The sequence below is a fragment of the Daphnia pulicaria genome, chromosome 7 (genome assembly GCF_021234035.1).
Source record: "Daphnia pulicaria isolate SC F1-1A chromosome 7, SC_F0-13Bv2, whole genome shotgun sequence".
NCBI lineage: Eukaryota > Metazoa > Arthropoda > Branchiopoda > Diplostraca > Daphniidae > Daphnia > Daphnia pulicaria.
In genome coordinates this window covers 11,801,003-11,813,558 of record NC_060919.1, presented here as the reverse complement: position 1 = coordinate 11,813,558, position 12,556 = coordinate 11,801,003, and the positions used below count along the sequence as shown (strand labels likewise).

General features: G+C 41.6%; 38 non-coding genes across 38 annotated transcripts; 11 read left to right on the top strand and 27 right to left on the bottom strand.

Moving 5' to 3' along the window:
- Positions 1 to 145: 145 nt before the first annotated feature.
- Positions 146 to 217, bottom strand: Trnaq-cug. The gene has a single exon. It is a non-coding gene; the product is annotated as a tRNA-Gln (tRNA).
- A 119-nt stretch (positions 218 to 336) lies between these two features.
- Trnas-gcu lies at positions 337 to 418 on the bottom strand. The gene has a single exon. It is a non-coding gene; the product is annotated as a tRNA-Ser (tRNA).
- Positions 419 to 547: 129 nt separating this feature from the next.
- Trnak-uuu lies at positions 548 to 620 on the bottom strand. Its single transcript has one exon. It is a non-coding gene; the product is annotated as a tRNA-Lys (tRNA).
- A 179-nt stretch (positions 621 to 799) lies between these two features.
- Trnar-acg lies at positions 800 to 872 on the top strand. Its single transcript has one exon. It is a non-coding gene; the product is annotated as a tRNA-Arg (tRNA).
- A 64-nt stretch (positions 873 to 936) lies between these two features.
- Positions 937 to 1,009, top strand: Trnam-cau. The gene has a single exon. It is a non-coding gene; the product is annotated as a tRNA-Met (tRNA).
- Positions 1,010 to 1,469: 460 nt separating this feature from the next.
- Positions 1,470 to 1,541, bottom strand: Trnaq-cug. Its single transcript has one exon. It is a non-coding gene; the product is annotated as a tRNA-Gln (tRNA).
- Positions 1,542 to 1,660: 119 nt separating this feature from the next.
- Positions 1,661 to 1,742, bottom strand: Trnas-gcu. Its single transcript has one exon. It is a non-coding gene; the product is annotated as a tRNA-Ser (tRNA).
- Positions 1,743 to 1,871: 129 nt separating this feature from the next.
- Positions 1,872 to 1,944, bottom strand: Trnak-uuu. The gene has a single exon. It is a non-coding gene; the product is annotated as a tRNA-Lys (tRNA).
- Positions 1,945 to 2,123: 179 nt separating this feature from the next.
- Positions 2,124 to 2,196, top strand: Trnar-acg. The gene has a single exon. It is a non-coding gene; the product is annotated as a tRNA-Arg (tRNA).
- A 64-nt stretch (positions 2,197 to 2,260) lies between these two features.
- Trnam-cau lies at positions 2,261 to 2,333 on the top strand. Its single transcript has one exon. It is a non-coding gene; the product is annotated as a tRNA-Met (tRNA).
- Positions 2,334 to 2,984: 651 nt separating this feature from the next.
- Positions 2,985 to 3,066, bottom strand: Trnas-gcu. Its single transcript has one exon. It is a non-coding gene; the product is annotated as a tRNA-Ser (tRNA).
- A 129-nt stretch (positions 3,067 to 3,195) lies between these two features.
- Positions 3,196 to 3,268, bottom strand: Trnak-uuu. The gene has a single exon. It is a non-coding gene; the product is annotated as a tRNA-Lys (tRNA).
- Positions 3,269 to 3,584: 316 nt separating this feature from the next.
- Positions 3,585 to 3,657, top strand: Trnam-cau. Its single transcript has one exon. It is a non-coding gene; the product is annotated as a tRNA-Met (tRNA).
- Positions 3,658 to 4,117: 460 nt separating this feature from the next.
- Positions 4,118 to 4,189, bottom strand: Trnaq-cug. The gene has a single exon. It is a non-coding gene; the product is annotated as a tRNA-Gln (tRNA).
- A 119-nt stretch (positions 4,190 to 4,308) lies between these two features.
- On the bottom strand, positions 4,309 to 4,390 carry Trnas-gcu. Its single transcript has one exon. It is a non-coding gene; the product is annotated as a tRNA-Ser (tRNA).
- A 129-nt stretch (positions 4,391 to 4,519) lies between these two features.
- Positions 4,520 to 4,592, bottom strand: Trnak-uuu. The gene has a single exon. It is a non-coding gene; the product is annotated as a tRNA-Lys (tRNA).
- Positions 4,593 to 4,771: 179 nt separating this feature from the next.
- Trnar-acg lies at positions 4,772 to 4,844 on the top strand. The gene has a single exon. It is a non-coding gene; the product is annotated as a tRNA-Arg (tRNA).
- A 64-nt stretch (positions 4,845 to 4,908) lies between these two features.
- Positions 4,909 to 4,981, top strand: Trnam-cau. Its single transcript has one exon. It is a non-coding gene; the product is annotated as a tRNA-Met (tRNA).
- Positions 4,982 to 5,632: 651 nt separating this feature from the next.
- Trnas-gcu lies at positions 5,633 to 5,714 on the bottom strand. The gene has a single exon. It is a non-coding gene; the product is annotated as a tRNA-Ser (tRNA).
- Positions 5,715 to 5,843: 129 nt separating this feature from the next.
- Trnak-uuu lies at positions 5,844 to 5,916 on the bottom strand. Its single transcript has one exon. It is a non-coding gene; the product is annotated as a tRNA-Lys (tRNA).
- An 849-nt stretch (positions 5,917 to 6,765) lies between these two features.
- On the bottom strand, positions 6,766 to 6,837 carry Trnaq-cug. Its single transcript has one exon. It is a non-coding gene; the product is annotated as a tRNA-Gln (tRNA).
- A 224-nt stretch (positions 6,838 to 7,061) lies between these two features.
- On the bottom strand, positions 7,062 to 7,134 carry Trnak-uuu. The gene has a single exon. It is a non-coding gene; the product is annotated as a tRNA-Lys (tRNA).
- A 169-nt stretch (positions 7,135 to 7,303) lies between these two features.
- Trnaq-cug lies at positions 7,304 to 7,375 on the bottom strand. Its single transcript has one exon. It is a non-coding gene; the product is annotated as a tRNA-Gln (tRNA).
- A 119-nt stretch (positions 7,376 to 7,494) lies between these two features.
- Trnas-gcu lies at positions 7,495 to 7,576 on the bottom strand. Its single transcript has one exon. It is a non-coding gene; the product is annotated as a tRNA-Ser (tRNA).
- A 129-nt stretch (positions 7,577 to 7,705) lies between these two features.
- Positions 7,706 to 7,778, bottom strand: Trnak-uuu. Its single transcript has one exon. It is a non-coding gene; the product is annotated as a tRNA-Lys (tRNA).
- A 179-nt stretch (positions 7,779 to 7,957) lies between these two features.
- Trnar-acg lies at positions 7,958 to 8,030 on the top strand. Its single transcript has one exon. It is a non-coding gene; the product is annotated as a tRNA-Arg (tRNA).
- Positions 8,031 to 8,917: 887 nt separating this feature from the next.
- Positions 8,918 to 8,990, bottom strand: Trnak-uuu. The gene has a single exon. It is a non-coding gene; the product is annotated as a tRNA-Lys (tRNA).
- Positions 8,991 to 9,159: 169 nt separating this feature from the next.
- Trnaq-cug lies at positions 9,160 to 9,231 on the bottom strand. Its single transcript has one exon. It is a non-coding gene; the product is annotated as a tRNA-Gln (tRNA).
- Positions 9,232 to 9,350: 119 nt separating this feature from the next.
- On the bottom strand, positions 9,351 to 9,432 carry Trnas-gcu. The gene has a single exon. It is a non-coding gene; the product is annotated as a tRNA-Ser (tRNA).
- A 129-nt stretch (positions 9,433 to 9,561) lies between these two features.
- Positions 9,562 to 9,634, bottom strand: Trnak-uuu. Its single transcript has one exon. It is a non-coding gene; the product is annotated as a tRNA-Lys (tRNA).
- A 316-nt stretch (positions 9,635 to 9,950) lies between these two features.
- Trnam-cau lies at positions 9,951 to 10,023 on the top strand. Its single transcript has one exon. It is a non-coding gene; the product is annotated as a tRNA-Met (tRNA).
- Positions 10,024 to 10,674: 651 nt separating this feature from the next.
- Positions 10,675 to 10,756, bottom strand: Trnas-gcu. Its single transcript has one exon. It is a non-coding gene; the product is annotated as a tRNA-Ser (tRNA).
- Positions 10,757 to 10,885: 129 nt separating this feature from the next.
- On the bottom strand, positions 10,886 to 10,958 carry Trnak-uuu. Its single transcript has one exon. It is a non-coding gene; the product is annotated as a tRNA-Lys (tRNA).
- Positions 10,959 to 11,137: 179 nt separating this feature from the next.
- Trnar-acg lies at positions 11,138 to 11,210 on the top strand. Its single transcript has one exon. It is a non-coding gene; the product is annotated as a tRNA-Arg (tRNA).
- A 64-nt stretch (positions 11,211 to 11,274) lies between these two features.
- Positions 11,275 to 11,347, top strand: Trnam-cau. The gene has a single exon. It is a non-coding gene; the product is annotated as a tRNA-Met (tRNA).
- A 460-nt stretch (positions 11,348 to 11,807) lies between these two features.
- Trnaq-cug lies at positions 11,808 to 11,879 on the bottom strand. The gene has a single exon. It is a non-coding gene; the product is annotated as a tRNA-Gln (tRNA).
- A 119-nt stretch (positions 11,880 to 11,998) lies between these two features.
- Trnas-gcu lies at positions 11,999 to 12,080 on the bottom strand. Its single transcript has one exon. It is a non-coding gene; the product is annotated as a tRNA-Ser (tRNA).
- A 129-nt stretch (positions 12,081 to 12,209) lies between these two features.
- Positions 12,210 to 12,282, bottom strand: Trnak-uuu. Its single transcript has one exon. It is a non-coding gene; the product is annotated as a tRNA-Lys (tRNA).
- Between the last annotated feature and the right edge of the window lie 274 nt (positions 12,283 to 12,556).

The window sequence follows — 12,556 nt, the reverse complement described above, 5'->3', positions numbered from 1 at the left end:
TAATGTACTGTTGTAGAAAAACTCATCATAACCAAGTACCCTAATCCATCAGCAACGCAATGCATAAACTCTAAATGAAAGGGTTGCACTGTGGGAAAAAGTCTTGACTGGCCTTTCTTGCAACGATCTCGCCATCTGTTAAAATAGGTCCTACTGAGATTTGAACTCAGATTGTCAGAGTCAGAGTCTGAAGTGCTAACGATTACACCATAGAACCTTGATGAATATCATACCGTGGCTTGAACACTAAGTTTCTACATTGATATGCCGAAACCCCTGATTACTGCATAGCAATTGGAGTGCGTTACAGTTGCCAATATCCTTAACTATTCCTTTCGACGAGGATGGGATTCGAACCCATGCGTGCAATGCACAATGGATTAGCAGTCCATCACCTTAACCGCTCGGTCACCTCGTCGGCATTTTTTTCCTTGCTAACGTTTTTCATGTAAAGTCAGATTATCTCAGTTTATCTGCACCATCCAATTACAGGATAATTATACCGTATCGAACATCACCACATATCTAGTACACAACCTACGTTTCACGCCCGATGAGGGACTTGAACCCTCGACCTCAGGATTAAAAGTCCCGCGCTCTACCGTCTGAGCTAACCGGGCTGTTTTAATCTCCTTATCAACAATTCACTGAAAATCGTATGAACAGTAATAATAAATCCAATTCATGTTAAAGGCTTAAAAACATGACTTCACTAGTAAAGACATGATTCAAACCTGATCACTTTCTGTCGAAAACAAATAGTTATTTCTTAAATTTAGTAATGTTCGTAGTTTAACGTGGGTTTGTGGCGCAATTGATAACGCGCCTGACTACGGATCAGGAGATTCCAGGTTCGACTCCTGGCAAGCTCGATTTACTTGCGTTTCAAGGAAGACACTTGATTCCATTTGGTTAAAGCGTTCAAGAACATTGGTCGCCTCGATAGCGCAGTAGGCAGCGCGCGAGTCTCATAATCTCGAGGTCGTGAGTTCGAACCTCACTCGGGGCATTTATGTCATTTTACCTCTTGTAAAAATTCAAAACCAAATTTAGACGGAGCAAAATACTAAATTGTGCTTCGTTTTGAAAAGGATAGAAAGGGTTGTGGTGTTTACGTCGATTATGGTTTTTACTTCGATGGGGTTGTGCTCGCCAGTACGAAAGTGTTGTTATCTAATTGTAGGCTGTTTGCAAGATATAGTGTCCTTCGGATGTATTTGGGGATGGATGCAAACAGACATACTTTGAAGTGGAAATGGCGATGACTTGAAGAAATAACGATTTGCAACGAACATGTACAGCACCCTCCGACAGCCTGGCGTAATAATGTACTGTTGTAGAAAAACTCATCATAACCAAGTACCCTAATCCATCAGCAACGCAATGCATAAACTCTAAATGAAAGGGTTGCACTGTGGGAAAAAGTCTTGACTGGCCTTTCTTGCAACGATCTCGCCATCTGTTAAAATAGGTCCTACTGAGATTTGAACTCAGATTGTCAGAGTCAGAGTCTGAAGTGCTAACCATTACACCATAGAACCTTGATGAATATCATACCGTGGCTTGAACACTAAGTTTCTACATTGATATGCCGAAACCCCTGATTACTGCATAGCAATTGGAGTGCGTTACAGTTGCCAATATCCTTAACTATTCCTTTCGACGAGGATGGGATTCGAACCCATGCGTGCAATGCACAATGGATTAGCAGTCCATCACCTTAACCGCTCGGTCACCTCGTCGGCATTTTTTTCCTTGCTAACGTTTTTCATGTAAAGTCAGATTATCTCAGTTTATCTGCACCAGCCAATTACAGGATAATTATACCGTATCGAACATCACCACATATCTAGTACACAACCTACGTTTCACGCCCGATGAGGGACTTGAACCCTCGACCTCAGGATTAAAAGTCCCGCGCTCTACCGTCTGAGCTAACCGGGCTGTTTTAATCTCCTTATCAACAATTCACTGAAAATCGTATGAACAGTAATAATAAATCCAATTCATGTTAAAGGCTTAAAAACATGACTTCACTAGTAAAGACATGATTCAAACCTGATCACTTTCTGTCGAAAACAAATAGTTATTTATTAAATTTAGTAATGTTCGTAGTTTAACGTGGGTTTGTGGCGCAATGGATAACGCGCCTGACTACGGATCAGGAGATTCCAGGTTCGACTCCTGGCAAGCTCGATTTACTTGCGTTTCAAGGAAGACACTTGGTTCCATTTGGTTAAAGCGTTCAATAACAGTGGTCGCCTCGATAGCGCAGTAGGCAGCGCGCGAGTCTCATAATCTCGAGGTCGTGAGTTCGAACCTCACTCGGGGCATTTATGTCATTTTACCTCTTGTAAAAATTCAAAACCAAATTTAGACGGAGCAAAATACTAAATTGTGCTTCGTTTTGAAAAGGATAGAAAGGGTTGTGGTGTTTACGTCGATTATGGTTTTTACTTCGATGGGGTTGTGCTCGCCAGTACGAAAGTGTTGTTATCTAATTGTAGGCTGTTTGCAAGATATAGTGTCCTTCGGATGTATTTGGGGATGGATGCAAACAGACATACTTTGAAGTGGAAATGGCGATGACTTGAAGAAATAACGATTTGCAACGAACATGTACAGCACCCTCCGACAGCCTGGCGTAATAATGTACTGTTGTAGAAAAACTCATCATAACCAAGTACCCTAATCCATCAGCAACGCAATGCATAAACTCTAAATGAAAGGGTTGCACTGTGGGAAAAAGTCTTGACTGGCCTTTCTTGCAACGATCTCGCCATCTGTTAAAATAGGTCCTACTGAAATTTGAACTCAGATTGTCAGAGTCAGAGTCTGAAGTGCTAACGATTACACCATAGAACCTTGATGAATATCATACCGTGGCTTGAACACTAAGTTTCTACATTGATATGCCGAAACCCCTGATTACTGCATAGCAATTGGAGTGCGTTACAGTTGCCAATATCCTTAACTATTCCTTTCGACAAGGATGGGATTCGAACCCATGCGTGCAATGCACAATGGATCAGCAGTCCATCACCTTAACCGCTCGGTCACCTCATCGGCATATTTTTCCTTGCTAACGTTTTTCATGTAAAGTCAGATTATCTCAGTTTATCTGCACCATCCAATTACAGGATAATTATACCGTATCGAACATCACCACATATCTAGTACACAACCTACGTTTCACGCCCGATGAGGGACTTGAACCCTCGACCTCAGGATTAAAAGTCCCGCGCTCTACCGTCTGAGCTAACCGGGCTGTTTTAATCTCCTTATCAACAATTCACTGAAAATCGTATGAACAGTAATAATAAATCCAATTCATGTTAAAGGCTTAAAAACATGACTTCACTAGTAAAGACATGATTCAAACCTGATCACTTTCTGTCGAAAACAAATAGTTATTTCTTAAATTTAGTAATGTTCGTAGTTTAACGTGGGTTTGTGGCGCAATGGATAACGCGCCTGACTACGGATAAGGAGATTCCAGGTTCGACTCCTGGCAAGCTCGATTTACTTGCGTTTCAAGGAAGCCACTTGGTTCCATTTGGTTATAGCGTTCAATAACAGTGGTCGCCTCGATAGCGCAGTAGGCAGCGCGCGAGTCTCATAATCTCGAGGTCGTGAGTTCGAACCTCACTCGGGGCATTTATGTCATTTTACCTCTTGTAAAAATTCAAAACCAAATTTAGACGGAGCAAAATACTAAACTGTGCTTCGTTTTGAAAAGGATAGAAAGGGTTGTGGTGTTTACGTCGATTATGGTTTTTACTTCGATGGGGTTGTGCTCGCCAGTACGAAAGTGTTGTTATCTAATTGTAGGCTGTTTGCAAGATATAGTGTCCTTCGGATGTATTTGGGGATGGATGCAAACAGACATACTTTGAAGTGGAAATGGCGATGACTTGAAGAAATAACGATTTGCAACGAACATGTACAGCACCCTCCGACAGCCTGGCGTAATAATGTACTGTTGTAGAAAAACTCATCATAACCAAGTACCCTAATCCATCAGCAACGCAATGCATAAACTCTAAATGAAAGGGTTGCACTGTGGGAAAAAGTCTTGACTGGCCTTTCTTGCAACGATCTCGCCATCTGTTAAAATAGGTCCTACTGAAATTTGAACTCAGATTGTCAGAGTCAGAGTCTGAAGTGCTAACCATTACACCATAGAACCTTGATGAATATCATACCGTGGCTTGAACACTAAGTTTCTACATTGATATGCCGAAACCCCTGATTACTGCATAGCAATTGGAGTGCGTTACAGTTGCCAATATCCTTAACTATTCCTTTCGACGAGGATGGGATTCGAACCCATGCGTGCAATGCACAATGGATTAGCAGTCCATCACCTTAACCGCTCGGTCACCTCGTCGGCATTTTTTTCCTTGCTAACGTTTTTCATGTAAAGTCAGATTATCTCAGTTTATCTGCACCAGCCAATTACAGGATAATTATACCGTATCGAACATCACCACATATCTAGTACACAACCTACGTTTCACGCCCGATGAGGGACTTGAACCCTCGACCTCAGGATTAAAAGTCCCGCGCTCTACCGTCTGAGCTAACCGGGCTGTATTAATCTCCTTATCAACAATTCAATGAAAATCATATGAACAGTAATAATAAATCCAATTCATGTTAAAGGCTTAAAAACATGACTTCACTAGTAAAGACATGATTCAAACCTGATCACTTTCTGTCGAAAACAAATAGTTGTTTCTTAAATTTAGTAATGTTCGTAGTTTAACGTGGGTTTGTGGCGCAATGGATAACGCGCCTGACTACGGATCAGGAGATTCCAGGTTCGACTCCTGGCAAGCTCGATTTACTTGCGTTTCAAGGAAGCCACTTGGTTCCATTTGGTTATAGCGTTCAATAACAGTGGTCGCCTCGATAGCGCAGTAGGCAGCGCGCGAGTCTCATAATCTCGAGGTCGTGAGTTCGAATCTCACTCGGGGCATTTATGTCATTTTACCTCTTGTAAAAATTCAAGTCCAAATTTAGACGGAGCAAAATACTAAACTGTGCTTCGTTTTGAAAAGGATAGAAAGGGTTGTGGTGTTTACGTCGATTATGGTTTTTACTTCGATGGGGTTGTGCTCGCCAGTACGAAAGTGTTGTTATCTAATTGTAGGCTGTTTGCAAGATATAGTGTCCTTCGGATGTATTTGGGGATGGATGCAAACAGACATACTTTGAAGTGGCAATGGCGATGACTTGAAGAAATAACGATTTGCAACGAACATGTACAGCACCCTCCGACAGCCTGGCGTAATAATGTACTGTTGTAGAAAAACTCATCATAACCAAGTACCCTAATCCATCAGCAACGCAATGCATAAACTCTAAATGAAAGGGTTGCACTGTGGGAAAAAGTCTTGACTGGCCTTTCTTGCAACGATCTCGCCATCTGTTAAAATAGGTCCTACTGAAATTTAAACTCAGATTGTCAGAGTCAGAGTCTGAAGTGCTAACCATTACACCATAGAACCTTGATGAATATCATACCGTGGCTTGAACACTAAGTTTCTACATTGATATGCCGAAACCCCTGATTACTGCATAGCAATTGGAGTGCGTTACAGTTGCCAATATCCTTAACTATTCCTTTCGACGAGGATGGGATTCGAACCCATGCGTGCAATGCACAATGGATTAGCAGTCCATCACCTTAACCGCTCGGTCACCTCGTCGGCATTTTTTTCCTTGCTAACGTTTTTCATATAAAGTCAGATTATCTCAGTTTATCTGCACCATCCAATTACAGGATAATTATACCGTATCGAACATCACCACATATCTAGTACACAACCTACGTTTCACGCCCGATGAGGGACTTGAACCCTCGCCCTCAGGATTAAAAGTCCCGCGCTCTACCGTCTGAGCTAACCGGGCTGTCTTAATCTCCTTATCAACAATTCACTGAAAATCGTATGAACAGTAATAATAAATCCAATTCATGTTAAAGGCTTAAAAACATGACTTCACTAGTAAAGACATGATTCAAACCTGATCACTTTCTGTCGAAAACAAATAGTTATTTCTTAAATTTAGTAATGTTCGTAGTTTAACGTGGGTTTGTGGCGCAATTGATAACTCGCCTGACTACGGATCAGGAGATTCCAGGTTCGACTCCTGGCAAGCTCGATTTACTTGCGTTTCAAGGAAGACACTTGGTTCCATTTGGTTATAGCGTTCAATAACAATGGTCGCCTCGATAGCGGAGTAGGCACCTCGTGAGTCTCATAATCTCGAGGTCGTGAGTTCGAACCTCACTCGTGGCATTTATGTCATTTTACCTCTTGTAAAAATTCAAGTCCAAATTTAGACGGAGCAAAATACTAAACTGTGCTTCGTTTTGAAAAGGATAGAAAGGGTTGTGGTGTTTACGTCGATTATGGTTTTTACTTCGATGGGGTTGTGCTCGCCAGTACGAAAGTGTTGTTATCTAATTGTAGGCTGTTTGCAAGATATAGTGTCCTTCGGATGTATTTGGGGATGGATGCAAACAGACATACTTTGAAGTGGCAATGGCGATGACTTGAAGAAATAACGATTTGCAACGAACATGTACAGCACCCTCCGACAGCCTGGCGTAATAATGTACTGTTGTAGAAAAACTCATCATAACCAAGTACCCTAATCCATCAGCAACGCAATGCATAAACTCTAAATGAAAGGGTTGCACTGTGGGATAAAGTCTTGACTGGCCTTTCTTGCAACGATCTCGCCATCTGTTAAAATAGGTCCTACTGAGATTTGAACTCAGATTGTCAGAGTCAGAGTCTGAAGTGCTAACCATTACACCATAGAACCTTGATGAATATCATACCGTGGCTTGAACACTAAGTTTCTACATTGATATGCCGAAACCCCTGATTACTGCATAGCAATTGGAGTGCGTTACAGTTACCCATTTTTTCCTTGCTAACGTTTTTCATGTAAAGTCAGATTATCTCAGTTTATCTGCACCATCCAATTACAGGATAATTATACCGTATCGAACATTACCACATATTTAGTACACAACCTACGTTTCACGCCCGATGAGGGACTTGAACCCTCGACCTCAGGATTAAAAGTCCCGCGCTCTACCGTCTGAGCTAACCGGGCTGTTTTAATCTCCTTATCAACAATTCACTGAAAATCGTATGAACAGTAATAATAAATCCAATTCATGTTAAAGGCTTAAAAACATGACTTCACTCTAAATGAAAGGGTTGCACTGTGGGAAAAAGTCTTGACTGGCCTTTCTTGCAACGATCTCGCCATCTGTTAAAATAGGTCCTACTGAGATTTGAACTCAGATTGTCAGAGTCAGAGTCTGAAGTGCTAACCATTACACCATAGAACCTTGATGAATATCATACCGTGGCTTGAACACTAAGTTTCTACATTGATATGCCGAAACCCCTGATTACTGCATAGCAATTGGAGTGCGTTACAGTTGCCAATATCCTTAACTATTCCTTTCGACGAGGATGGGATTCGAACCCATGCGTGCAATGCACAATGGATTAGCAGTCCATCACCTTAACCGCTCGGTCACCTCGTCGACATTTTTTTCCTTGCTAACGTTTTTCATGTAAAGTCAGAATATCTCAGTTTATCTGCACCAGCCAATCACAGGATAATTATACCGTATCGAACATCACCACATATCTAGTACACAACCTACGTTTCACGCCCGATGAGGGACTTGAACCCTCGACCTCAGGATTAAAAGTCCCGCGCTCTACCGTCTGAGCTAACCGGGCTGTTTTAACCTCCTTATCAACAATTCACTGAAAATCGTATGAACAGTAATAATAAATCCAATTCATGTTAAAGGCTTAAAAACATGACTTCACTAGTAAAGACATGATTCAAACCTGATCACTTTCTGTCCAAAACAAATAGTTGTTTCTTAAATTTAGTAATGTTCGTAGTTTAACGTGGGTTTGTGGCGCAATGGATAACGCGCCTGACTACGGATCAGGAGATTCCAGGTTCGACTCCTGGCAAGCTCGATTTACTTGCGTTTCAAGGAAGCCACTTGGTTCCATTTGGTTATAGCGTTCAATAACAGTGGTCGCCTCGATAGCGGAGTAGGCACCTCGTGAGTCTCATAATCTCGAGGTCGTGAGTTCGAACCTCACTCGTGGCATTTATGTCATTTTACCTCTTGTAAAAATTCAAGTCCAAATTTAGACGGAGCAAAATACTAAACTGTGCTTCGTTTTGAAAAGGATAGAAAGGGTTGTGGTGTTTACGTCGATTATGGTTTTTACTTCGATGGGGTTGTGCTCGCCAGTACGAAAGTGTTGTTATCTAATTGTAGGCTGTTTGCAAGATATAGTGTCCTTCGGATGTATTTGGGGATGGATGCAAACAGACATACTTTGAAGTGGCAATGGCGATGACTTGAAGAAATAACGATTTGCAACGAACATGTACAGCACCCTCCGACAGCCTGGCGTAATAATGTACTGTTGTAGAAAAACTCATCATAACCAAGTACCCTAATCCATCAGCAACGCAATGCATAAACTCTAAATGAAAGGGTTGCACTGTGGGATAAAGTCTTGACTGGCCTTTCTTGCAACGATCTCGCCATCTGTTAAAATAGGTCCTACTGAGATTTGAACTCAGATTGTCAGAGTCTGAAGTGCTAACCATTACACCATAGAACCTTGATGAATATCATACCGTGGCTTGAACACTAAGTTTCTACATTGATATGCCGAAACCCCTGATTACTGCATAGCAATTGGAGTGCGTTACAGTTACCCATTTTTTCCTTGCTAACGTTTTTCATGTAAAGTCAGATTATCTCAGTTTATCTGCACCATCCAATTACAGGATAATTATACCGTATCGAAGATTACCACATATTTAGTACACAACCTACGTTTCACGCCCGATGAGGGACTTGAACCCTCGACCTCAGGATTAAAAGTCCCGCGCTCTACCGTCTGAGCTAACCGGGCTGTTTTAATCTCCTTATCAACAATTCACTGAAAATCGTATGAACAGTAATAATAAATCCAATTCATGTTAAAGGCTTAAAAACATGACTTCACTCTAAATGAAAGGGTTGCACTGTGGGAAAAAGTCTTGACTGGCCTTTCTTGCAACGATCTCGCCATCTGTTAAAATAGGTCCTACTGAGATTTGAACTCAGATTGTCAGAGTCAGAGTCTGAAGTGCTAACCATTACACCATAGAACCTTGATGAATATCATACCGTGGCTTGAACACTAAGTTTCTACATTGATATGCCGAAACCCCTGATTACTGCATAGCAATTGGAGTGCGTTACAGTTGCCAATATCCTTAACTATTCCTTTCGACGAGGATGGGATTCGAACCCATGCGTGCAATGCACAATGGATTAGCAGTCCATCACCTTAACCGCTCGGTCACCTCGTCGACATTTTTTTCCTTGCTAACGTTTTTCATGTAAAGTCAGAATATCTCAGTTTATCTGCACCAGCCAATCACAGGATAATTATACCGTATCGAACATCACCACATATCTAGTACACAACCTACGTTTCACGCCCGATGAGGGACTTGAACCCTCGACCTCAGGATTAAAAGTCCCGCGCTCTACCGTCTGAGCTAACCGGGCTGTTTTAACCTCCTTATCAACAATTCACTGAAAATCGTATGAACAGTAATAATAAATCCAATTCATGTTAAAGGCTTAAAAACATGACTTCACTAGTAAAGACATGATTCAAACCTGATCACTTTCTGTCCAAAACAAATAGTTGTTTCTTAAATTTAGTAATGTTCGTAGTTTAACGTGGGTTTACGGCGCAATGGATAACGCGCCTGACTACGGATCAGGAGATTCCAGGTTCGACTCCTGGCAAGCTCGATTTACTTGCGTTTCAAGGAAGCCACTTGGTTCCATTTGGTTATAGCGTTCAATAACAGTGGTCGCCTCGATAGCGCAGTAGGCAGCGCGCGAGTCTCATAATCTCGAGGTCGTGAGTTCGAACCTCACTCGGGGCATTTATGTCATTTTACCTCTTGTAAAAATTCAAGTCCAAATTTAGACGGAGCAAAATACTAAACTGTGCTTCGTTTTGAAAAGGATAGAAAGGGTTGTGGTGTTTACGTCGATTATGGTTTTTACTTCGATGGGGTTGTGCTCGCCAGTACGAAAGTGTTGTTATCTAATTGTAGGCTGTTTGCAAGATATAGTGTCCTTCGGATGTATTTGGGGATGGATGCAAACAGACATACTTTGAAGTGGCAATGGCGATGACTTGAAGAAATAACGATTTGCAACGAACATGTACAGCACCCTCCGACAGCCTGGCGTAATAATGTACTGTTGTAGAAAAACTCATCATAACCAAGTACCCTTATCCATCAGCAACGCAATGCATAAACTCTAAATGAAAGGGTTGCACTGTGGGAAAAAGTCTTGACTGGCCTTTCTTGCAACGATCTCGCCATCTGTTAAAATAGGTCCTACTGAAATTTGAACTCAGATTGTCAGAGTCAGAGTCTGAAGTGCTAACGATTACACCATAGAACCTTGATGAATATCATACCGTGGCTTGAACACTAAGTTTCTACATTGATATGCCGAAACCCCTGATTACTGCATAGCAATTGGAGTGCGTTACAGTTGCCAATATCCTTAACTATTCCTTTCGACGAGGATGGGATTCGAACCCATGCGTGCAATGCACAATGGATTAGCAGTCCATCACCTTAACCGCTCGGTCACCTCGTCGGCATTTTTGTCCTTGCTAACGTTCTTCATGTAAAGTCAGATTATCTCAGTTTATCTGCACCAGCCAATTACAGGATAATTATACCGTATCGAACATTACCACATATTTAGTACACAACCTACGTTTCACGCCCGATGAGGGACTTGAACCCTCGACCTCAGGATTAAAAGTCTTGCGCTCTACCGTCTGAGCTAACCGGGCTGTTTTAATCTCCTTATCAACAATTCACTGAAAATCGTATGAACAGTAATAATAAATCCAATTCATGTTAAAGGCTTAAAAACATGACTTCACTAGTAAAGACATGATTCAAACCTGATCACTTTCTGTCGAAAACAAATAGTTATTTCTTAAATTTAGTAATGTTCGTAGTTTAACGTGGGTTTGTGGCGCAATTGATAACGCGCCTGACTACGGATCAGGAGATTCCAGGTTCGACTCCTGGCAAGCTCGATTTACTTGCGTTTCAAGGAAGACACTTGGTTCCATTTGGTTATAGCGTTCAATAACAGTGGTCGCCTCTATAGCGCAGTAGGCAGCGCGCGAGTCTCATAATCTCGAGTTCGTGAGTTCGAACCTCACTCGGGGCATTTATGTCATTTTACCTCTTGTAAAAATTCAAGTCCAAATTTAGACGGAGCAAAATACTAAACTGTGCTTGGTTTTGAAAAGGATAGAAAGGGTTGTGGTGTTTACGTCGATTATGGTTTTTACTTCGATGGGGTTGTGCTCGCCAGTACGAAAGTGTTGTTATCTAATTGTAGGCTGTTTGCAAGATATAGTGTCCTTCGGATGTATTTGGGGATGGATGCAAACAGACATACTTTGAAGTGGCAATGGCGATGACTTGAAGAAATAACGATTTGCAACGAACATGTACAGCACCCTCCGACAGCCTGGCGTAATAATGTACTGTTGTAGAAAAACTCATCATAACCAAGTACCCTAATCCATCAGCAACGCAATGCATAAACTCTAAATGAAAGGGTTGCACTGTGGGAAAAAGTCTTGACTGGCCTTTCTTGCAACGATCTCGCCATCTGTTAAAATAGGTCCTACTGAGATTTGAACTCAGATTGTCAAAGTCAGAGTCTGAAGTGCTAACCATTACACCATAGAACCTTGATGAATATCATACCGTGGCTTGAACACTAAGTTTCTACATTGATATGCCGAAACCCCTGATTACTGCATAGCAATTGGAGTGCGTTACAGTTGCCAATATCATTAACTATTCCTTTCGACGAGGATGGGATTCGAACCCATGCGTGCAATGCACAATGGATTAGCAGTCCATCACCTTAACCGCTCGGTCACCTGGTCGGCATTTTTTTCCTTGCTAACGTTTTTCATGTAAAGTCAGATTATCTCAGTTTATCTGCACCAGCCAATTACAGGATAATTATACCGTATCGAACATCACCACATATCTAGTACACAACCTACGTTTCACGCCCGATGAGGGGCTTGAACCCTCGACCTCAGGATTAAAAGTCCCGCGCTCTACCGTCTGAGCTAACCGGGCTATTTTAATCTCCTTATCAACAATTCACTGAAAATCGTATGAACAGTAATAATAAATCCAATTCATGTTAAAGGCTTAAAAACATGACTTCACTAGTAAAGACATGATTCAAACCTGATTACTTTCTGTCCAAAACAAATAGTTATTTCTTAAATTTAGTAATGTTCGTAGTTTAACGTGGGTTTGTGGCACAAAGGATAACGCGCCTGACTACGGATCAGGAGATTCCAGGTTCGACTCCTGGCAAGCTCGATTTACTTGCGTTTCAAGGAAG